Source organism: Mauremys mutica, chromosome 5 (assembly GCF_020497125.1).
Source record: "Mauremys mutica isolate MM-2020 ecotype Southern chromosome 5, ASM2049712v1, whole genome shotgun sequence".
Classification (NCBI taxonomy): Eukaryota; Metazoa; Chordata; order Testudines; family Geoemydidae; genus Mauremys; species Mauremys mutica.
In genome coordinates this window covers 79,678,126-79,702,609 of record NC_059076.1, presented here as the reverse complement: position 1 = coordinate 79,702,609, position 24,484 = coordinate 79,678,126, and the positions used below count along the sequence as shown (strand labels likewise).

The window sequence follows — 24,484 nt, the reverse complement described above, 5'->3', positions numbered from 1 at the left end:
TAAAGTGCGAGGAGGAGAAAACGGCGAGGATCGCAGCGGGCTCCATGCTTGCAGTGCTGTGGCGTCCACGCTGTCACTGACCAGAAAAGTGCACGAACAGATTGCCCGCAGGCGCTTTCAGGGAGGGAGGGAGTGAGGGCGTGATTGACGGTTCAATGACGACAGTTACCCAAAACCACCCTCGACACATTTTTTCCCCCAGCAGGCATTGGGGGCTCTACCCAGCATTCCAATGGGCAGCGGGGAGTGCGGGAACTGTGGGATAGCTTCCCACAGTGCACCGCTTCGAAAGTCGACGCCGGCCCCGTTAATGTGGACTCAGAAGTTCGAATTAGTGTATTTAGTATGGATACACAAATTCGACTTCATAAGGTCGAATCCACAAATTCGAATTAAGTAGATTCGAAATAGTCCTGTAGTGTAGACAAGGCCTCAGTGTTGCCAATCAGGTAGTATTCTCTCCTCCTGTGGAGCAGATCAGACTTCTGGGGGCACATTCTTGTTCTCTGAAGTAGGCAGGTCTTTGGTGGTGGCAGCAGCAGCTGTAGTTGGGGAATAGATGTAGTCTCCTCCTCTACTGAACCTTGATTTAGCTGCTTTCTTCCAGATGAGCAGCTTCCTTGTACTTCTCTACTACTTGCACCTGGGGGCATACCCAATATCTCTCAAGTCTCAGTGTACACAGGAATTCAGAATGCATGGTGTACATTAGAACAGACCCAAGTACTGGTAAGAGCAAAGAGATGGGTAGCAGTGGGGCCACTTTAGAGGCTACTGCATTCTACTACACAGGTGCTGATAACGGGAGAAGGTAGGCTGACCTGTTATCTGAAGGTGGGATTAGGCTGGCTAGCTCTTCTCAAAAACCATCTTGTAGAGGAAGGGCTCTCCAGAGACCTCTCAAAATCCCAAGAAAGGGAGACCAGTAAAGGTTCTCTCTACTTCATTTTTTCTAAATGGTTCACTCATTTCTAATCACTTGAGTACTAAAAGCTACTACTATAGAGTTGTCAAAGGGCTTCTCTCCATTCAAAATTTCACAGTTGAGTCTAAGGGGCAATTGTAAAGCAATTTAGTTAAATCAGTGCCAGAGGCTGTGTGAATGTTCTTAGTTGGGTTTAAAACAGATTTATTTAATTTTAGCTTAAATTGATTAGGAACAGATTTAAGCAAAACCAAAATAAGAGTGTCTACACAGGGATTTGAACAGATTTAACTAAATGGGTTTAAATGGATCATTTAAACTAAACTGATATAAATTTGTAAGTAGACAAGGTTTAAGATCAGAAGAGGTACTTTTAGATGTGTAGTTAATCAGCAATTAATTGGATAATTAAAGGGAACAAATGCTAGCATAATGCTCAAGAGATTAGTGCTGTAGCCATAGAATTGCAGAAGCTAGGAACTGAAATAATGATGTGTGAAATGAAGACAAAAATATAAAGATTAATTCTGACAGACACAATAGGTCAGAGAAGTGGAACTGGTTAGATTTCACAGGCAAGTTTGCTCTAATGAGAACTCTCTTTTGGTTATACCAGTAATATCAGTTTAGCTATTATTCATATGATATACAAAATATAATTAGCAGTAATGAGGTGCTTCTGTCCCTCCAGTTGATCTGAAGGGTCCCTGATCAGCAAAAATGCTGGAAAAAAATGGTAAGACAGTTCTAAACTTTACAGAAGCAGCAGAAGTGACACATGATAGCCAGCAAGATTCCGTGATGTTACAACTTTGCTGAACAAGATGTCCAAAAGATTTTTTGAAACTTTGAGACTAGAAACATCATTTCCTTCCCAGAAAGATACCATGGATCATCTAGACAATTTCTTTTTACATTTATTAAAAAGAATATAGTATTTGAGAACTCCAGTTTTCACAAGTATGGCAGTTGGCGTCACACACTATAGATTGTTTCATTAAAAAAAAAGCTCAGTCATAATTCACACAAAAATGTCACTATATCATGGCACTCTGCAAGAGGATATTGTCAAAGTTCAGCCTATTGCCATTTGTAGGAACAACAGACTCAGACAGAGATTATCAACATAGACTAATCTTGAGAACAGATAAACTATAGTAGGAAAACCTTCTCAAGTGCCATTTGTAAAATAAAATTATTCTAGTTGCACCACAGTGAATTCTAGCAAGAACAGTCAGTGAGTACTATGGTAGTTGAAGGGTCTTGCCTGAAGAAGAGAGAATATGTTGCTGATGTCCAATCAGGTCACAAACACTGTGAGGCTGAAATTTATAGCGAACAAAATATGGCAGACTCAACCACACATAGTCATCTGTAAAACAAAAAAATGGCAAGCCACTGAAAGGAGACATCAAGCATATTGTTTTGCAGAGCAAAGATGAGACCTCTCATGGTGATGAGGACCAGTAGGGGGGAAATGTCAGATTATTTTTATTTAAGAGGGCACTCTGTTACTATGGTGACAAGCAAGCTACTATTTGCCAACAGTTACCACACAGTGGAATTGAGATACTGCAGTTATTACCTATTGTAGGTATCGGAAATAACTCCAATATCTCAGGACCATTGTTATTAATATTTGTGTTGTGATAGCATCAGGAGCCCCTAATTTGGGATTGGTGCTCTATTGTACTGGCATTTCAGACCAGAGTATTGTCATCAGTCTAAGATGAGTCAGAATTCCCAGTATTCTTCAAGAAATAATTTGTTAGAATAAAGCTAGAACTAAGCCTGGTGGGAAAAATGTAATGATATTAATTATAGAAGCCTGTATATGTGGGGATGCTGTGTGCTCTGCGTATGTGATCTTTAGAGTTAAGGAAATAAGCCATTAATAACCTCAGAAAATTGATCTTTACCTAACTTTGTGTTGAAAATTAAAGAAACATTGGCCATTTTAGGGGTCTCTGAGACTGTGCTGCCATCACATCAGTAGTGTGCCCCACTGGTCACAGCTGGGTCAAAAGGACATGCCTCTAGGTGATAATTGGGAAAAAAACCCTCTTTACCAACCAGAATATCATTGACTGAGCCATGGTTGGTGTCAAAGGGAAGACACACCAAGTCCATATGTAAACTTTCCCTTTCCTTATGCAAACCTCAGTTCTAATAATCTCTTCTCTGACAGGAAGGAGGTTAGAGAACCTGCTCCATTTCATGCTGCCACCATTGCCCCGAGTGGGGCTAGGAGAAGCACACACTGCTGCTTACTCCCTAGGAAACAATCCGTCCGGCTTGGTTACAACACTCCACTTCCACTCCCACTCCCACACTCATTAGGAGATTAGAGCCTTCTCCACTCTATACTTAGCAATTCTATAGCACCTTCCATCTGCAGATTTAAATGCACTTTATGAACACCAGTTACAACCCCGCTACAGTTTACAGGGCATTTATTATATCAATTTTACCAATCAAATACAGAAGTACAGCAAACATAAGCAAAGTCATAAAAGAATTTTGTTGGCTGATCGGGGAATAAAACTCAGACCTTCTGACTCCCAGACCATTGCTTTGGCAAAAAGACCAACTTTTCCTAGAAGATTGAAACCAGACCCTAATTTTTCCAAGTTCAGGGCTGATGCTGACTATCTTTGCCTGTACTTGGATATTTTGGAGAAATAATGAATTACCTCCAATAAGTCTACAGCCTTTTATTTCCATCTTGGTAAAGTTTGTTACAATGGATGCAAATAGAAGAATCTCATTTGTAATGGTGCATTCCAAGAAGAAAGGGGGAAAGAAAAACAACACTGATCAAAACAATCAAGCTGGTAGGGGTGTGGTGGAGTAGATAAAGATCATAAAACAATGTCAACAGTGCTTGAGTTTCTTCAAGGTCAAGGGAAGATAGGAGACCAACTCAGCATGTGACTAATTCTATTAAATGGGAATACAGGACATTGAAAGTCAGGAACAGTGACCGTTATATAGCTGAAGTATATACACAAACAAAAATTCACTTGATTGCTATTATTTCTTGTATTTGCTAGCTGCTCATCCTGTTTCAGACAGCCTACACAACAAGTGTTTGCTTTGACACATGATTTACTTCTAGAATTGATTGTTTGAAGTTATGTAACTATATTTTCAAGTAACCACAGGATGCACAGATGCACAGAGGAACCAAGAGTAATTTTTTTTTTAAGAATGTGCTAAATAGCACATTCAGGCTTCTGGGTTAAGTCTGCCTCAGATTGGTCCAAGACTGAGATACCCATGCTACCACGCTATATAATTCACATATTTACAACTACTTCTGCATTTTGATGCCACTGTTGATGGTAGAGCATTATTTGGACTTATGCTATCCTTCTAGAGCTGATGGCACCCTATTTTTAGGACAGGGACCATATCCAGGAGACTCCATATCCAGGACTTTCAGAGATCAACCTAGAACAACTTGGCCCACATGCAATGCTATTAGTGACGCTTCATAGAATAAACTTTCAATAACAATAAATAAAATAATCTACAGACCTCAGTGGTGTAATTAGATATATATGTTAGACATTACTTAAATAAACATTACTATTCCAAGGTAAAATATTAATGGGGACCAAAGAGTCAGTGAATGCATCTTATGTGCATTACCTCTCAACCCCAATGTTCTTCACTACTGAGATCTTAATTCGAAAGAATGTGAGAGGCTTCGTATGTGGGGTTTTTATTATTATTATTTGTTTGTTTTTTGTGGGCAAATTGAGTTAAAAGTGGAGAAATCAAACAATGAACTTCCAAGGAGATTAAAAGCAGGGCATGTTATAGCCTATAGAGCTAGTGTTAGCATTTTACTTGGCAGTAATACAGGGAACCTACAGGCCTCTATCCTGTAAGGCATTAACTTAAGCAGTTAGCATAGCTTTGAGGCCTATGAACTTTGGCTTCAAGATATGTGGGAGGAGTTTGAACAAAGTGATGCCAGGTAACCACAGGAACATTGAACTGATACTAAGCTTGGGTATTTTAGCAAAAAAACATTGGGAGATGCTTAACTATGAATTTGCCTTGGCAACAAATTGACATGCATAGTAATAAGATAAAATCATTAATATACTAACCTAGAGGATAAGGACAGCCCAATTTTATTATGGTGAAGAAGTTAAATATGGACAAGGAGGATGGGCATTTGTATGAATATTAATTACAGCCCCTAAGCCCCATGATAGGTGTAAAGGGGGAATTTAGAACATCGGCCTTGTTAGGCATGTTAAGGAGAGAGTGGGCCCTTTGTCCCTTACCATGAGATCCCCAAGGAAGGGTGTGAATATATGTGAGGAATGGTATAAGATATTACTTTAACTCTGTATTTTTGCTATTTTTTTCCTGTGGTTTGAAGCATTTGTGTATTTACTAATTGTGGCAATAAAAGTGGGGAAAGCTTTGCTCTGCCCTCAGTGTGAGTGGCATCCTTGTGCTCATCAGGGTTCTCAGCCAGATAATGGACTCTACAACCTTGATTCTGTTGTGGCTGGTTCTGGTACTATACCCTATCCCCCCAGATCTTTAATTGCTAATTAATTGGAAATCAATAATAATAAATAAGCACTAAACAATTGCATAAAGTGCAGGATGTAAGAAAGGGCTGCTGTTATAAAATGTATTAGTTCTCTGTTTGAACAGGGATAGCTGGTCGAGTAATGAAAGTTTGTGTATCTGCTTCTATATAGATGAGCACTATCATGAGGCTGGTACATATCCCTAGGGCTGAAAGAGTAAACCCCACCTCACACCCCCAGAGGAGTTTCTGTAAGAAGGAACAGGATCCACAAAAAGGTTAATGAAACCAAGATGGTCTTACTTAGGACTGCGTTATAACACCAGGAACAGGGATGTGTGTGATCTTAATTGGGATTGCTTTGGTACACCTGGGAAAGGGGTGTGTTTGCAACAGCAGGCCTACAAGGAAGCTAGCCCTCAGAGTACCGGGGGAAAGCCCAACCAGGTATGGTGGACAGAGGCCTAGGTGGCCAAGACAGTTAGCTAGAAGCACAGAGGCTTGGGTGGCAGGAGGCTGGGACTCCTGGCTAAGTAGGAAGTCTAAGGGCTAGTCTACACTTACGAGCCGGGTCGACGCGGTGAGTTCAACTTCTCGGAGTTCGAACTATCGCGTCTAATCTGGACGCGATAGTTCGAACTCCGGAAGCGATAGTTCGAACTCCGGTACTCCACCACTGCAAAAGGCGGTGGCGGAGTCGACCTTGGAGCCGCGGACTTCGATTCCGTGGCGTCTGGACGGGTGAGTAGTTCGAACTAGGGTACTTCGAATTCAGCTACGCTATTCACGTAGCTGAATTTGCGTACCCTAGTTCGACCCTGCTTCTTAGTGTGGACCAGCCCTAAGAGAGGTAGGCTGGGAAGCTTGCAAAGCCTGAGAGAAGAGAGGAGGGAGACCTGGGGTTGACTCTGAAAGAAAGCCAGCAGGAAACAGAAATTCCAGATATGGAGAGCCTGAAATAGGGTCCCCTAAGAGACTGGAACAGGATTTCTGCTGGTAGTTAGGTTGGGAAGCTATGGTATATGACTTGGCTGGAGGGCCAAGTTATCAAAGAGGAAGGGGAACCTTGGATATCCAGTGGGGGGCACTAGAGAGGTAGAAACCAGACTTGGTCATGCCCAGGTGCTAAAGGGGCACCTCTAACCTGTGGGTTGCTCCCTGGACAAGCACTACATTTTTTTAAAGTCTTACAACTTAGTCTTACATAAATATCTTTGTTTTGTACTCTTTGAAGAAGAGTGTGCTGTGGGAAATAAACATTTCCCCCCTTAAGTATTACAAATTCTCTTTATACTAGAAGCATTTTTCTTTTGCTCTCTGCTTTATCCACTATATAAATTAGACATGGTAGCTTATGTTTCATATTTCTATTGTGCACCACCATTTCTTGATGCCGAGAGAGTACAACAAAATGTAGAAGATCCTCTGGTCACAGAAAAAATCTCCATAATATCTAGTTGTTCATAGGCTCTTTAATCTTTGTTCAGGATGATACATTCTGTTTCCATATGTTTTCTTATCAAACTTTTTTTGAATTATTCCAGTACAAGCCCCATACAAGTGGGGTTAAATTATTACAAAGGTTAAACTATGAAGTGTCCTGATTAGGACAAGAAAAATAATCTTTTAATATAACGTTTTCTTGGGGTTCACTTCATTTGCACAGACTAACCACCTGCAGGGCACCACCTAGTTGCTTCCAGATGACCCTGAAAGAAGCCCATTCTCAATTTCCCTCTTCTAATATCCCCTCTTTCCAGGGGCCAATTGCATGCTTGAATTCTCCACCATATGTAAGAAGGAATCCCCACTTAGTGAACCCTCGCGTCGCAGACCTTGGCACAACCACCAGTGGAAATACCTCAGTTTTCCCTATCTTGACAGAGTCCCCATTAACTCCACACCGTAGCTTTCCAAGTATAAATAGCCCTTTGTGGGGTTAATTTATTTTTAAAATTCCAGAACCATAATCCAGAATTCCCCAGCACAGCCCAAGCAGTATCACAGAATCATAGAAAGGGCTAGAAGAAAACTCAAGAAGTCATCAAATCCAGCCCCCTATGTTGAGGCAGGACCATCCCTGACAGCTGTTTGTCCACCCTCTTCTTTACAACCTCCAATAAAGTTGATTCCACAACGTTCTGTAAAGCCTATTCCAGAGTTTAACTACTCTTATGGTTAGGATGTTTCCCCTAATAGCTAACCTAAACCTCCCTTGCTGTGGACTAACCCATTACTTCTTGTCCTACCTTCAGTGGACACAGAGAACAATTGATCATTGTTTCCTTTAGAACAGCCCTTAACATATCTGAAGACTGTTATCAGGTCCCTCTCAGTTTTCTTTTTTTAAGACTAAACGTGCCCAGTTTTTTTGTTATAATGTTTCCTCATAAATCAGGTTTTCTACACTTTTTATAATTTTTGTTGCTCTTCTTTGCACTCTCCAATTTCTTCAAAGTGTGGCACCCAGAAATGAACAGACTACTCCAGCTGAGGTCTCATCACTCCTGAATAGGGTGGGATAATTATCTCCTGTGTCTTACATGTGACACTTCTGTTAAAACGCTCTAGAATGATAGCCTTTTTCACAACTGCATCACATTTTTGACTCATATTCAATTTGTGATCTGAGAGTTATAGTGGATCATGCACTAGTAAGTGCACTAGTTTTGCCTTTTATTTTTCCTTCCTAAGTGAAGTACTTTGCACTTACTTTATTGAATTTCATCGTGTTGATTTCAGACCAATTCTCTAATTTGTCAAGGTCGTTTTGCATTCTAGTCCTGTCCTCCACAGTGCTTGCAATCTTTCCCAGCTTGGTGTCCTCTGAACATTTTATAAGCATACTCTCCAATCCATTATCCAAGTCATTAATGAAAATCTTGAATAGTACTGGACCTCCAGGATTCACTTCTGTAGGACTCCACTAGATACATCTACCCAGTTTGACAGTGAACAGTTGATAACTATTCTTTGAATACAGCTTGTCAACCACTTATGCACCCATCTTATAGTAATTTCATCCAGACCACATTTCCCTAGCTTGCTTATGAGAATGATAAGTAGGACTGTTTCAAACCCCTTACTAAAATCAAGTTATTCAAGACATTCTTTTTTTTTTCAAGTCCCAACAGTCCAGCAACACTGTTGTATTAATTTGCAAAGGTGTTAACAAAACTAGAGCCCTGCATGGATACAAAAATGTGGATCTGCATCTGATTTGCATCTGCAAGAATCAATATGTATCTGACCTGCAATCCGCATGCCATCTTTATCTGTATCCGCATCTGCACCCCACCCGCACCACAGAGTGCCTCTCAGGAAAAGTGTCTAAGCTATATGACTTTATAAATGTGTGCGCTATTATTATTAGTGTTATTATTTTAAACATCAATCTTATTATACAACTGGCATCAGAACAAATATCCTTTTACATTAAAAATAATAAATTAACATCTCAAGTCAATAATGCTCAAAATGACACATGAACGATAAAAAAATCTGCTGCCTATTTAGCGTGTGATTTATAAAGTCAGCACAATTGGAGCTTAGCAATCCCAGTTTCTTTGCACCAGCCACTGTTCTCCCTGTGGAAGCATGCAAGGGGAGCAGTATTGCAGAGCTACAATGCTTAATTTTTTCCAGGACTTGCCAAGGCTGAGCCCTGGCACCTCTCGGCTTGGCAGGTCATCCTCCTGGGGGCTGCCAGGAGGAACAAAAGGTGCACCATGACTCCAGGTCAGTTTCCCCACGGGGCAGGGGGAGGGCAAGGGTTAGGAGCATAGTGCAGCAGTTAGGGATGAAGAGGAGAGTACAGGGGTGAGGGGCACAGGACAGAGGTGCAAGGGTTAGGGTTGCAGAAGGGTAGTGAAAGTACTCTTCAGCTGCCCATACAGTGCTTAATTTGTGCAGTAGCAGGTCAGTTGGAGAGGGAGGCAGCTGCTTCTGCAAAGTAAGTCAGTACAGCTTCCTCACTCACTTTGGAAAAGAAGTTGCCTCCCTCTCCAGCTGACCTGATATAGCAATGAAGTTGGAAGAGGTTTCCTAAATTGCTTGGCTGCTTAAACTGTGGCAAGAGGAGGATGGGGGATTTTGCTGCCTATCTTGATCGATCACCATCCCTTTCTCTGTATACAGGGGAAAGGTAATATTGGATTTGGAAGGTGGGGAAGCAGCCTCATAGGCTATGAGCTGCAGACAGCTGCTTCCCAGCCTTTGAGATCCTATATTTACAGCCCTACACGGATACAAAATTTGTATCCGCATCCGATCCACAATCCATAAAAATGTTCCATGGATATCCGCTTTATATCCATGGATTTTCAGGGCTCAAAACATAACCCAGTCACTATCCAACATTAAACAGTGTTAAACAAGGTCCAGGGTTTGGTATACTGAGACTTCAGCCTGCTTAGGACCATTGCAAACATGCCATTAAACATCCCTTTAAATATAAAGACAAGAATAGTGAAAACATTTGAAATAGAATATATTAAATAAGGCTTTCATTTTAATAACATACCTTGGTCCCTTTCTCTTTAGCTGGAGAGAGCTTTTAGAAAGGTAACCTCATTTGACAGTTTTGTAGATGGTATCAAAACAGTAATAACTGTTCTTTTGGGGAGAAGAGGTTAATTGAGATGAGCTGAAGCTGCTGTTAAAGTCCAATCCCTTTCATTTCAGCTGCAGTTTCGGATTCAGCTATGGCTGACAGGGGTGGTGATATCACCTGTATTTCTCTTTCTGGCCCGATTTGGTCAGAACAACTCTTATGTTCAGGATGACGAAGGCCTGGGGAAAGAAACAGTGGGAGTGGCAGCTAGGATGGTGAAGCTCGCTCTGGTAGCCACTGTCTGTTCTTCCTTTGTTTTCCCCAAAGTTTCTTTTATTAAGGACCCAAAAAAGGGAATGATGGGTGGAATACCCATCCCTCATTGTTTTGTCTACAAATAATGAGGTCTAATATCCAACACACCAGTGTTGGTTCATTGATTTCCTGTTCCATATCTTCCATTTTTACCAAGTATGATTTGAACATAGTCCTTGAACTGATTTAGTGTTTCAGTCTGGTTCTCTTGCTCCTGTTTATAACATTCATTACTGAAAGCAACTTGACCTACTTTCCACAGCAGTTATTATAGTTATTGTGACATTTTATGAATGTTCATATATATTTTACCCTAATTTTAGGGTAAATTCATCAGCCCAGTTATCACAAGTACAGCTCTGGCATGTCTCACCATGCCTTTCCTTTCAGGTAAGGCTCTAAGGTCTCTCACAAGGCCTCTGACCAGCCCCCCTAGCTTCCACCACCTGATTTCTTCCCTGTTATGGTTTAAACTCCTGCCTGGAGACTTCAGCAGGTTCACCTGTCCATCATTCCCCAGACTTCAGCCCTCTCTGGCCCTCTGGCTTAGAGAGCTGGCCGGTGCCGCCTTCGCTGCTCTCAGCTTTCAGCTCTCTCTGACCATGGATCTCCATCCTGGGGAAGATTGTAGGTTATCCCACAACTGCCTTCTACTTTTAACCAGCCTGATCTGGCTCCACTGCTCACCACTAGGGAACTTTTATTGCTCCCTCCTTCAGGCCATCCCACCCCTGAAGCTCTCAAGCCCGCTCTGCTCTCCTTCTGAGCTCTGTCTACTCTCAGGACTCTTAGTCCTAAACTCTGCTTCTCTGGACTTTCCCACTCTAGGTTCTGCACTCTCTTTCTTGCTTGGACTTTTTCCCATTTAAAACTCCTGGCACATTATATATATAAAAACACCTATATATATAACAGTTAAGCAACTCACAGAGTGTAAGGACATAATTGAAAATGTCATAGGTGTTTTTGCAGAATTAGGGTGGGATTTTCAGAAGTATTGGTCTACCATTCGTCCCACCAAAGTCAATGGAACTTTTACTGTTGGTTTCAATAGGAGCAGAGTTAGGCTAAAACTTAGCCCTTGAGCATATCCTGTAATGAGGCAGTCTGACCTAATAGTCAAAGCCAGAGATAGATTCACGGTCATGGTCAGAAGACATGTCATAGGTCAAAGTTGGGATTAAGCATGAGTCAGAGTCAGCAGTCATGCCTGGGGTCATGCTGGAGTCAGTAACTGGAGCTAGAGTGAGGAAGCAGGAACCAGGAAGAAGGTGTGGTAACAGGAACTTGTAGTGGGAACCAAATGAGGAGGCAGGGGTCTGGTCAGCACCAGGCCTAGCAACTAGTTGCTCAGACAAGGCGTGGAAGAGGAACAGGAAGCTTTATACCTGGTAGTGCCTAATCAGCAGCATGATGCTTGTCACTGGGTGGGGGGCATTATTATCCAAGAAAATCAGGTTCACTGATCAGAATGAAACCATTCATGGAACGATGTACTATTCAGTGTTAGGAAAGGCAGCAGCATAAAGTCCATAAAAAGCTATTACACAATGTTCAGGAAATGGTATGTTCATGATTTGTGCTGCAGTACATTTCTGCATGATTGCCCTTAGAAAACTAATTTTAGAAGAATCATAAATTAAAAAAAAAATCCCAGGTATGAGGTGACTACATCTGAGAAAACTTCCTTGCCTATGATTAGTAAAAGAGTAAATTAAGGGGAGAGACAAAGTCTGAGGACCCATTGAAGTTAAAACTGTAAGATTTCCATGCTTTAACACTTAAAAAGCAAGTAGGCCCATTCCACCTGATTGAATGCTTTTTCCACATTCAGCAAAATGATCCCTGATCTTGAAAGAATTATGCCACATGCAAAATTATAGTAAGCAAGTGGCTAATGTTAAAAATTGGAAATCACCCCAGCATAAAGCCAACCTACACACGGTTAATTAATGGAGAAATAACTTAAGTAAATTATTAAACAGAACTTGCAATAAAGATTTTTGTATCAGCATTAATCAAATGAAATTGGCCAGTAAGAGACACCTTCTGCAGGAGGTTCCTTTGTTTAAACAGACAAATGTTGGTTCAGCATTTGTTCTAGTGGAAACCCAGATTCAAAGATACTGGGGTTTAGTCAAATACTTATATGATCTAAAGTGCATTTTTTCAAATAAAACTGGGAGCTTTATATAACTGCTTTATAATATTAGAGCTCCCCCCCAGCAAGAGGAACTGCCAAGAAGCTTCTGGTCTGAAGACATACTTCAGATTTATCAAGCTCCTGGTAAAAACATGGAAAAGTATCCAGAATTTCTCTGGAGTAAATAAGCAGTTTCCTTTTTGGACTACTATAATCTCCAGATATCCCAAAGTTTCTATTCAGTGAAGTACTTTTAAAAGTTCTGCAACACTGGAGACTATCTAGCAGAGATTCTCCTACAAAATTCAAGTATCCAACATAGAGAACTCCTGCATAAAGTGCAATTTTACTTTTAGAATCAAAGAGTTGGAGTTTTGCTTGTTAGACACGTATCTTTCAAGATTTTAGAAATGTTTATCTTCTTTTTTAATGATTGAGATCACATGAAATCAGCATGATCTATGCTTTGTGACTTTAAAATTAAAGGAATGAGTTGGAGAATCTAACAGATGTGTGGCTCACCACAGTTACATTTGAGACAAATAGGATCTTTGTCTCAAATCTTTGCCAGCTGTAAGTCGAAAGGTGATTTTTAAAATGTAGCTGTGGTTATTTGGGTATCCAGAAACTGTGAAGTATCTCTCAGACTTTACGGCTGTGCACCATCTTAATCTGAGAGCAACAGCCTTCAAATGGAGCATAGCATCAGGAGATCACAGCTACTTTGAAGTGCTCTCTTCTCCTCACCAGCATCACCTTGATCATTCCTGGATTTAGTTTCAGCCAGTTGCTCATGTCTGCCAGGACCATGTACAGTTGAGAGACAGTGCTGTTTTTATCTCATGTGAAATTATGTAAAACTGTGTTTTACCAAAATAGAAGATGGATACTTGGGGACAGAACCAAAAAACCTAAACAAGTGATTATGAGTGTCACTTCCAGGAAGAAAGTGATGTGTTAAACTCTATATTACACCGTATACATTTGAATGAACTGAAATCAGTGCAGTTATTCCACATTTACACCCAACTGAGATCAGATTTAGTCTGATGACCTATGAACATCACTTATCCCCTGATAGTAATGGGGAGGTACCTGTCAGAATGAGTGCAGGGATGGAATTTTATGAATTCAGAACTTTAAATCCTGCGTAAGTCAACACAGAATAACTACACAATGTATACTGTCTAGCAAAGATTTGCATTATATCTACCAGAGACATGTTTTAATCAGCTTAACTTTTATTTACATTGATTTTCTCTGTTTCCTTTCTCCAACAAACCTTGATTTAAGGTAATTGGAATTGGTAGTTGCATTCAGGAAAATCGCTGGTTCCTGTTGAAGGAAATGGGAAGTGTGACACAGAAATGGCTTGAGTGAGACCAGACTGCAGAGTCTAGACTTTTGAATGTTGCCAGAGTTCCCTTGTGAATCTAGGGACAATTCAAGGCAGATTAGTCCACTCTCTATCTGACCCATCAGTCCTCATCCTCAAAGGAAACCTGCAAAACACTTTAAAAAGACGAGCTTGGGAGCTTAAATTCATTACTCTGCTAGAAAATGAGGCCTTTCTACACTGCAGAGTTTAGTCAACAGATGTCAGCCTTTGTCGACAAAACAGTGGAGGTATTTTCTCCTTCCACCAACAAAACTCTCCTGCTTTGCCAACAAAATAAAACCACCTTGATGAGAATCCTAGAGTTTTTGTGATAAATTTAGAATGACAAAGTGTCAGTGTACATATTGCGCTTGGTTATATGACTGTAAATGGACTCCAGTAGGTGTCCCACAATGCCCATCCTGACTACTCTGGTCAGCAGTTCAAACTCCGCTGCCCTGCACCCAGTTACACGGGCATCTGTCCCTCCCCTTCCTGTTTGCTCGGTGTCGAGAGCTCACATCACATCTTCCCAGCTGACCACACAGCAAACGCTCTCCCATTTGGAGCACACCAGAGTTGTTGTATCTGCTGTCTCTGTGGAGAGAGGAGGCTGTGCATTCCCAGCTCCGCTTCAGCCATAGGAACTTGGATACCTACAGTCAGATTTCTTGTGGCATGTTGGATAAGGGCTATGAATAGGACATGTATAAGTGCCACACAAAGATAAAGGATTTGAGGCAAGCGTACCAGAAGGCAAGGGAGTCAAACCATCACTCTGGTGTTGCACCAAAGACCTGCCACTTCTATAAGGAGCAGGATATCATCCTCAATGGTGACTCCACCTCCACCGCCAAGAGCCCTGTGGACACTTCAGGGGGGTGGCAACAGCAGACTCAACCCCGTCGAGGAAGTGGAGCTGGAGGATGAGATGGGACAGGTGACAGGGTCATCCAGTTCCAGGGTGAGCCAGGATCTCTTCTCAACCCTGGAGGATTTGAGCCAGTCCCAGCACTCTGTCTCTGGTGTGCATGATGCAGGAGAGGGAGCTCAGGTAAGTGATCTTTTTTAGTTGATGCTGCTTGGTTACATGAGGTAGAGCTGGCCTTTGCTTTGTTATATGCTAGAAGTGGGTTAAGGGATAGAAATAAGACTAGCTGTGTTTCCAAGTGCTTCATATTCCCCTGTGCAGCTACGCAGTGGGACAGAATAGGGTGCTAATGCACAATGAGATTTCATGGGAATCCTCCAGAGAGATCTCTAGGAAACTTTCCTGGTGGTATTCACCCATCCTCTGCAGAAGGTTCCTTGTTCAATTTCAATGTCTTTCAATTAACTTTAATGGTCCACCATTGTCTTTCCCTGGGTTGTACAGTGCTAGGTGCTTGCAGTTAGTTGCATGTAAACAGTTACCCCAGGAGATGTCCGTCCCTGCCTGATAACTTCTCCACACTATCGTGAGATGATTCTGTAGTTGCATCCTAATTACAATTACAATATTCTATGCAGATATAAATAGGGTTATCAGATATCAACTGTGAAAAAACGGGACAAGGGGTGAGGGGTAATAGGCATCTATATAAGAAAAAGTCCCCAAAAACAGGACTGTCCCTATAAAAACGGGACATCTGGTCACCCTATATATAAAGGCACATATTCATAACCCCTATACATATCTCTGAATAAGCATTGATTTTAGAATATTACAAGCTTTCATAAAAGACCTTACCTGACATTTATACACAATAACATTGTATACAACCAGTTGATCCAATTGCTTATTCTTTGGGGTTCATAACCCTTTTTCTCCTCTTGTGGTGTCTGGACCCTGATTGTCACAACACTCAATACAGCAAATTATGAACACTAATGGTGACCAAGTTACACTGGCTGCCACTGACTGTAAAACCCTATGAGGTATTAATTAAACACATTCTGACCTGGTCCTTCTGTAAATCTTCCACTGTCAAGTAAGGTCATCTAACTTTACTTGTCAAACATCTGAAATTACTTGTCTGTAAAGCACTTTGAAGATAAGTTGTGTATCAACAACAATCAGGTCACACTAAGCAACTGTTGTAGTCATTTAGCAATTTCTTTCTGAGAGTCTTACCCAAAGGTGTCAAGGATTCTTCCTCTTTCAAGTCAAAGCTGAGCACTCCTTCCTTTGCTTTCATTGTAGATTTCATTAAGTTACATTTGGTAAAGTGCCTTGAACAGTCCTAGCATGATATACGTTGATATTTTTATACAAAAACATGTACAGTGTAAAATATTTTTCCCAGAGTGATTTCAGAATTTTTTCTTGATAAAACCCTGAACCTTTATTTATCATCTTAACAGATATGAGCCATTTTCATTAGATATTTTCAAGGCCAGCACTGGACTTGATACCACCTCTAAAGAAAATGACAAGGGCTCTGCCCTTTTCCTTTACAGTTATACTGCTGATATTTCCCCAGTATCAAATCAGAATTTCTAGTTGAGTTACTATAAAAAAGATGTCATTAATGAAGTATAATCTTAAGAGCTAAGAACAATATGTACATAAAATATACTTGGCATGTACTTTACACAATGTTTTACATATTTCAAGCACTGTACAAACATTAGATAATTAATCCTCACCACACTCCTCTGAGGGATAAGAGCACTGCATTTACTGTATCAATAAATGGAAAACAATCTATTCATTCAATTGACAGGTCTCAAACATTTTCATTTCTGAAGGCATTGCAATTTTTAGGTGCTATATAGATTGCTTTTCAGGGCCAGGGAGTTATTTAATGAACTCTACTGGTCCCGGCCAGATTTTTGAAATATTTAGACACCTAGTGGGATTTTCAAAAGTATCTGGATGACTAAAATACTTTGACTTCAATGGGTTTTAGGTGCTTATCAGCTTTGAAAATCCCACTAGGTGCCTAAATACCTTTAAAAATCTGCTCCGTATACAGTTTTAACATTTCCTTCCTACTGACTCACAGACTAACCATTTCTCCTGTGCTGATGACACATGAGACAGTTCAGTTCCTCCAAAGATTATGGTCAATTCACTAGTTGTGGTACTTCTTCCCAGGCAATACTCATGCATTCAGTATTTTCTGTCACTTCCCTCCCTTGGCGTTCCTCATTTTCTCTTTCCTCCTTTGGGTGCCCAATTCAGTGCTTGCTTAGCATGTCTCCTATCTTCCATATGGTGTACATGTCCCAGCCTAAGCCTTCATTCTTTGATGCTATTTTCTAATGTGTAATCTCTGTCAGCTCCCTTACTTTGGCATTTCTTATTTTGTATTTCCATAAAATGTGTAATATCTTCCTCAGCCATCTGTGATGGGCAGCTTCCAATCTCTGTTTTGTTAGCCACAGTCATTGGCCAAGTCTCTGGTTCACATGGTAGCATGCTCAGTAAAACCACATAGTATATTCTGACCTTTATCTTGGTGTTGAAATCTCCATTTGACAAGATGTTGTTCATTCTTTCAAAAGTGGGGTTTGCTTTTCCTAATCTTGTATGAATATCTTTATTGCAGCCACCTTCAAACATCATACTCCTCAGATAGCAGCGTTCTTCTACCTGTCTGATTTCTTTTCCATCCATGTACACCTTTGAATCTATTGTTCAGTTTTGTACTTTCATAATCTTGGTTTTCTCTGCATTTAATTTAAATCCAGCTTTTGCTGCTTCCTGTTCTGCCTCTGAGGTAAGGGCAATCATTCTGCTCCATGTCATACTTAGTAAAGCAATGTCATCAGCAAAGTCAAGGTTGTATATCTCATCTCTGCTAGTCCACTTTACACTATTCAGAATGCCTTTTGCTATCCATTTTATCATGCAGTCTGTTGCTAACAGAAAGAGGATTGGTGATAATACACATCCTTGTCTAACTCCAATCACAATATCAAATCACTAATCCAGGCCTACCTCTGATCTTACTGCTGTGAAGGGGTTGGCTCATTGCTGGCATCTCCTTGTGGCTGGGCATAGAGTAATAGCTCTCTGACCCTGTGTGTCTTTTGCTGATGGCTGTCCCATCTCTGCAGTCACCTACCTCTTTCTGTGACTTGGCCCTATGACCAGGTCTCTTTAAAGTCTCTCCCCTTCCAGGAAAATCCATGAAAAAGAAAAGAAAGGGGAATAAATGCAAATAAACAAAGTTAATAAAAAATAGAGAGGAATAATTCCCTTTCAGGGTGTATCAGAATCTGGATTTCCTTTCCCTTGGGGATGGGCCATCAGGCAGCAGTCATCTGGGAAGCTCCTTCCCTAGTTACCCCTTTCCACAGGAATTAAGGGCTGAAGGTCTAGTCTCTTCCCTGGTCTGTCAACAAGTGAGCTGCTCTGGTTTCCTTTTAAGGTCTTTCTCCAGATTACACATGCCTTGCTGGTGTGGTGTGGTGGAGCTGGCTGAGGCCAGAGCAGCTCCTTAAACACTTGTTGTCCGGTGTGGGATTTGTATACCTCATCACACTACAATGCATCTGCTTCTATCATATAAGATATTAGGAAACACCATTTCACTAGGAGGGTGGTAAAGCACTGGTATGGGTTACCTAGGGAGGTGGTGTTTTTTAAGACCCGGCTTGACAAAGCCCTGGCTGGGATGATTTAGTTGGTGTTGGCCCTGCTTTGAGCAGGGGATTGGACTAGAAGACTACCTGAGGTCTCTTCCAACCCTAATATTCTATGATAAGCTTTTTATTATGTTGATCAGCTTGTCTGGTGTCCCATATCTTCCAGCAATATGCCACAGGGTCTCTGTGCGGACAATATTGAATGCTTTCTTAAAGTTGATTAAGATGGATTTTTGCAAAGCAGTAGCTTTTTTGATGATCTGTCAAAGGGTGAATATTTGTTCACAACATGATCAACCTGGATAGAACCCAACCTGTTCTCATAATATTTCATCCACTTCCACCTTCATTCTGTTCAGCATAACTGTAACCAATACTTTGCCTGGGATTGATAGCAGTACAATACCTCTCCAGTTCATGTACTGAGTGTGAGACAAACCTGCAGCTAGACCAGGGCTCCTTACTCAGCTATAATGGCTCATCCCTCCAGCAGAGCTTAATTCATCCCTCACGCATGTTGCAGCAGTCTGTCCCTGGGCAAGCCCCAGGTAAAATGACTTGCAGGCACAAGATTTTCACAGTTACTGCCAGAGCCTCAATTTACTCTGTGCAACAGCACCACTGGTCTAGGAACCCTTCTGCTACCTTGCAGTGTTACAGACTCGCTAGCCTTCCAGACTACCCTAAATCCTGCCCCAGCCTTTCCCAAACAGCTTCAATGGATTCCATATTCCTGTTCTGACCTCACTCCAGCCCTGTTCCTGCCCTGAACCTGCCTCTCACCCCCAGATCTTTGGACTCCAACCTGGCTTTGACCTGCGTCCGGACACATACAATCCTGATTTGGCATATCCATGGACTCTGACTCTGGTTCCGATTCACAGCCTGTCCCTAGACTCCTGTTTTAGCACTGGCCTCAGCCCGTTCTCAACTCTACATTCAGCTTTGAGCCTTGGTATCTGTTCTTGACCACTGCTCCAACCCATCAAGCATGACCTCCTAGAAACCAGAGCTTGACACTGAGTAAGATCACCCTCTTTTGGCAATGTCACAATACCATCTTTCCTGCCTTGTGGCACTTGCTCTTTTAGCCATATTTAGTTAGCTGCTCAATCAGAAATTCACCTTCCACCTTTAGTACCTCTGCTTGAATTTTGTCAACTCCAGGATATTTCCCTTGTCAGAGACCTCTGGTGGCTGCTTTAATTTCATTGGCCCCTTTTCTATTTCTAACTTAGCACTGGATTTCTCTCAAACCTGTGTATGATCATCAGCTCTGGACAATTTGTTATGGAACTGAAATGTTCTTTCCATCATCTGGCTTTTTCTTTATACGTTTTCAACGTCTGGCCATAAGAGTCCCTTATGGGTACCACCTGTGATGATCTGATTCTTCCTGAGAAGTCTTTCAGTATTCTATAGACTGCTTGAGGTCTCCCCTTTGTACTGCTGCTTCTGCCTCTGCAGCCTTCTCTTGAATCCAGGCATTTCAATCTTGTCTGCATCTCTTCTTTATTTTTTGGTCTTTTTTCTCTATCTTGCATCCGCCTCTGAGTTCTGCCTTTGTCTTCCACTGTACTTCTTTGTATTTCAGAGCTTTCTGATTGTCAGTCATAGCCCATGTTCCAGATGTACTTCATGCATCTTTCTTCTGGCCTCTTCAGCATCACAGTACACCTTCTGATGTCTCAATTACCTTCTTCTCCCAGTTTCACCAACTGTTTTCCTGACTTTGGTCAGCCTGGTCCTGTAAAACACTGAAATGGTTGCTAAGTGCAATCTGAAATCTCAGATGTCTTTCTTTGTCCTTGAACTTCTCTGTTATAACACTCTTCTTGTCTGTCTTTTTTTACTTTAAGTTGTAACATGGCCACTAAAAGATAATTATCTGAGCCAACATCTGCTCCTCTGCTGACTCTGTCATCCCTCAGAGAAGATGCCCTCTCTGAGATGCACATGCATGGTCTATCTGGTTGACAGTTGCATTGTCTGGCGATATTCTTGTGAGCTTGTGAATCCTTTTGTTCTGGAAGAGACTGCTTCTTATCTTTGAGATGTTTGTGCCACAGATTCAAGAGTCGTTTTCCATTATCAGTTGGTATGTCTCCTTCTGCTGTGTCCATTACTCCTTCCCAGACAGTAGAATTTTTGCCTATTTGTGCATTGAAGTCACATATCATCAACTTGATATCATGGTTAGGCATATCATACAATACTATTGCATCTGCTCGTAGAATGTATCCTTTTTCACTGTTGCCTGCTACATTTTTTGATGCACATACTTGGATTACCGTGCACCTGACATGTCTTGTATTCAGCCTGGCTGTTGTTCTGGCATTTGCTAGCTCTGAATCCAGCAGGGTCTATGCTGTGATGTTATCCAGCATAATTCCTACACCTCATTCATGTGTTCCACCTCCTGAGTATAAGACTGTAGCACCATCAGACACCATCTTGCCACTCCAGCCCATCTCATCTCACTGGTGATGTTATGTTTATATGGTATTTTTGCCGTGAAGTTTTAGCTGAGTGGGTTGCAAACCCAACTGCAGAGCCCTCCTCTTTCACCTGGGTTTCAGACTGGAACTGTAGTTAACAGTGGCAGAAGTACAGAACAATTAAACTAATTTTATTGTGGAACTGAAATTAAAAATCAGGATACCCTAAACTATTAAATGTTTCCACGTATAATAAAAATAATTTTACAGTGTCAGCAGCTATCTAATTCATGTTAGTGAATTAATTCATTCACATGGCCACCATGTAGAGTATTGAACCCCTGCTGTCTCTTGCCTGCCCCATAACCTTCCCATAATAATAAGCCAGAGAACAATGAGGAGGAGAGAGAAAAGTTTTAAAAAATCCAATTCCAAGAGGCTAAAAATTGCAAGTGAATAGCACTGGTACTTTCAGAGTTCATCTTTATACTGGTATAATTTTTCTTAAGTGCCTACATACTATGGTAATCAGAGCATTATAAATGATAAATGGAAAAGATAAAACAAAAATATAAAGTAAATCTGGCTTTTAACCTAGATGGTTTCACATTCTGTAACCAACTGGAGCACTCCAGTGACAAATCACATTAACAAGTGAAGAAAATAGGATTATAAATTGCATAATGACAGTTTAGGTTTTACACAGCACTTATCTCCTGATTAGCACTGGGCAGTAAACAGACTGTTTCTCAAATATGTGAGAGTTCAAATTTTCCTGGCTCAAATCAGGACAAAAAGTCACCCTCAAAAATATTCATGAATCAAAAAATGCTTTGAAACATTTTTTTTTCATTTTTGACTTGTCATTTTTCATCTAATTAGCACAAATTAAAAAAATATATTGTTTTAAATAAGAAACCTGGAAACCACAGACAGTTTGGGTTTTGATGAACTGGAATTTTTTGACCAAAAAAACCCTACAAACATTAATCAAATTCCTGATCACCTCTACTTATAGTCTCAGAGGGGTAGCCGTGTTAGTCTGGATCTGTAAAAGCAGCAAAGAGTCTTGTGGCACCTTATAGACTAACAGACGTTTTGGAGCATGAGCTTTCGTGGGTGAATACCCACTTCGTCGGATGCATGTAGTGGAAATTTCTACTTATAGTGCACTTGCAATTACTGTTGAATAATTTAGGTTCTGTTTAATTTCATTCTTTAAGTAACTCTTTACAAGAGCTGAGTGAATAATGTACTTGGAAAAATTAAACAAATATTTCATATATGCTAAATCTTTGATACAACCATGTACATCACTCTTTTTATTCTATTGTATACAAACATTCATATGAGTGATGTTTTGTTCATATGGCTGCTTGGGGAAAGTGGATTTCAGGCACGTGACTGATATTTATTTTGTCACTAATCACCATTTGTAAAAGAATAAGTTCACTAACTAAATTATAGAACTGACAGAAGCAGCTGGTGCAATCCCAGAAACATCATTCTGATCCTTACATATGTACAGAGATGCAAATAGATGTACCTAAGAATTTTGTGTAGATAAAAATTAATGCTCCTTTAAGAAATTCTGATTGCAGCAAAAGAATAATTTTATTCATGATAGTGTCACAGGCCCCTGTTTATTCCAGAATTAATTTCTCCTTAACCAAAATCCCAGTAGAACCTGGCTTCTGAAGCAAGTCAAATATGCTCCCCAGACCCTGCCCCATCACAGAGTCCCTATATGTCTGTTTTCCCCATAGTGGACAACACACTAATTGGCACGTTTGGATAGAGTCCTAACTGGGATGAGTGCAGGGAGATCATTCTGTTAGGGCTTTAGCTCAAGAGCCTTGTGAAAATTTTGACACATCTGTCCCACTGCTCTGGGAGTTAAGCACTATTCTATATGCAGTACTCTCTCGGGGAAACCCCAATCCCAACTATGGGATAGCCCATTATTCCTCCCTCTTCAGGGTTTGGTGACCCTCCTGGGCCAATGGGCCCTGGGCTCTCAGTGTTGAGTGCCTCCACCTAGGAGATGGGTCCATAAACTAATGCATGGACCCTGTGACGTTACAAGTTCTAGTTGCAGTGAATAAAGAACCAACAGATCATGATAGACATTTCATTCCTGGGGAAAGAAGTTAAAAGAAAGAAAAAAGACAGAGCTGGTTGAAATTTGTTTTGGTGGAACAATTTTCCATCAAAAATGCAGTTTTATCAAATTAAAATGTTTTTGAATTATGTAAATTTTGATGACATTTTCAATAGGAGAGTCAAAATGTTTCATTTTATTTTGGCTTTTATATTTAAAATTTAACAGAGTATATTAATATATCAAAATAAGTACAGTAAGATTAATACATCAAAACAAAATATCTTGATAGTCCTAAATCATTGAGCAGGGGAGTGGATTTTTCTTAGGAAATTGAGATTTCAAAATGCAAGTTTATTTGAAATGACAGTATTTCCCACAGAATAGGAATTGTGGTTCCTGAGCAACTCTAGAAAGGAATAAAATGAACAGGGAGGGAATTGTGAATGTCAAGTAAATGAGAAACCAACATATTCCACTGCAATAATTAAATACTTCCTCCCTCAAAAGCCATTAAAAATAAACATAATCCCACCACTCCCCCAAAAGCATCCCCACAAACAGGCCTTAGCTGATTTCTGGACTTGACACCCAAAGACAGAGTGTGGGACCTTTTAGGAAGCCCTGGCTGGTCCCTGATTTCTAGTGCAGTGGAGGCCTACCAGGCACAGCTGGTGTTCAGTCCTTTCTGGCAAGGCAGAGTCTTCAGGCTCACTTTTCTTTGTGCAGCAGGGTTTCCTGGCCAGGCTCAAGGACCGCTGGGTCCTGGTACAGGGGTGGCCTACAGGAATCAGCTGTCAGGCATTACACTCAGGCTGAGACACAAAATGGCATCTTAGGTCCTTTGCAGCAGAGAACAGCTCAGAAACTGTATATTCTCCTGTTGCTCTAACTTGATCCCTGCAGTCAACTCTCTACAAGCACTGTGCCTGCCTGGGCTCAGCTCCCATTGTCTAGGTAGTCCCAGCCACATGCTGGCTATCCAGTATTTGGAGCTGGTTGTTCTGTTTTTTAGTCCGACTGCTCATTCAGCCTCCATAAGTTGTTTGTCTTTCAAACAGACTACACAGCTAGTCTAAGTTTCAATTTCCCCAGTCTCTGTGCTGCTGTCTGAGAGCTGCTTTTATCAAGCCTCGAAACTGGCAAAGTGACTACATAAACCAGGGCTGCCCAGAGGGGGGGCAAGTGGGGCAATTTGCCCCAGGCCCCACAGGGGCCCCCATAAGAGTTTTTCGGGGAGTCCTTCACTCACTCCGGGGGCCCCGGAAAACTCCCATGGGGCCTGGGCTCCCGGAGCTTCTTCTGCTCCGGGTCTTCGGGGCACTTCAGCGGCTGGTCCCGGAGCGGAAGGATCCCCCGCCGCCGAATTGCTGCCGAAGACCCCAGGCCCCCTGAATCCTCTGGGCAGCCTTGACATCAACATCAACATCAACATAGCTAATAAATGAGAGGTAACAGCACAGGGAGAATGGTCCTAATAAGAGTCTTTTTGCCAGACC

General features: G+C 41.2%; 1 long non-coding RNA gene across 1 annotated transcript; it reads right to left on the bottom strand.

Annotated features, from left to right (window-relative positions):
- Positions 1-437: 437 nt before the first annotated feature.
- LOC123371991 lies at positions 438-23,820 on the bottom strand. The gene is made up of 3 exons (XR_006580039.1): positions 23,648-23,820; positions 10,006-10,274; positions 438-643 (listed from the first exon to the last, which is right to left on the bottom strand). It is a non-coding gene; the product is annotated as an uncharacterized LOC123371991 (long non-coding RNA).
- Between the last annotated feature and the right edge of the window lie 664 nt (positions 23,821-24,484).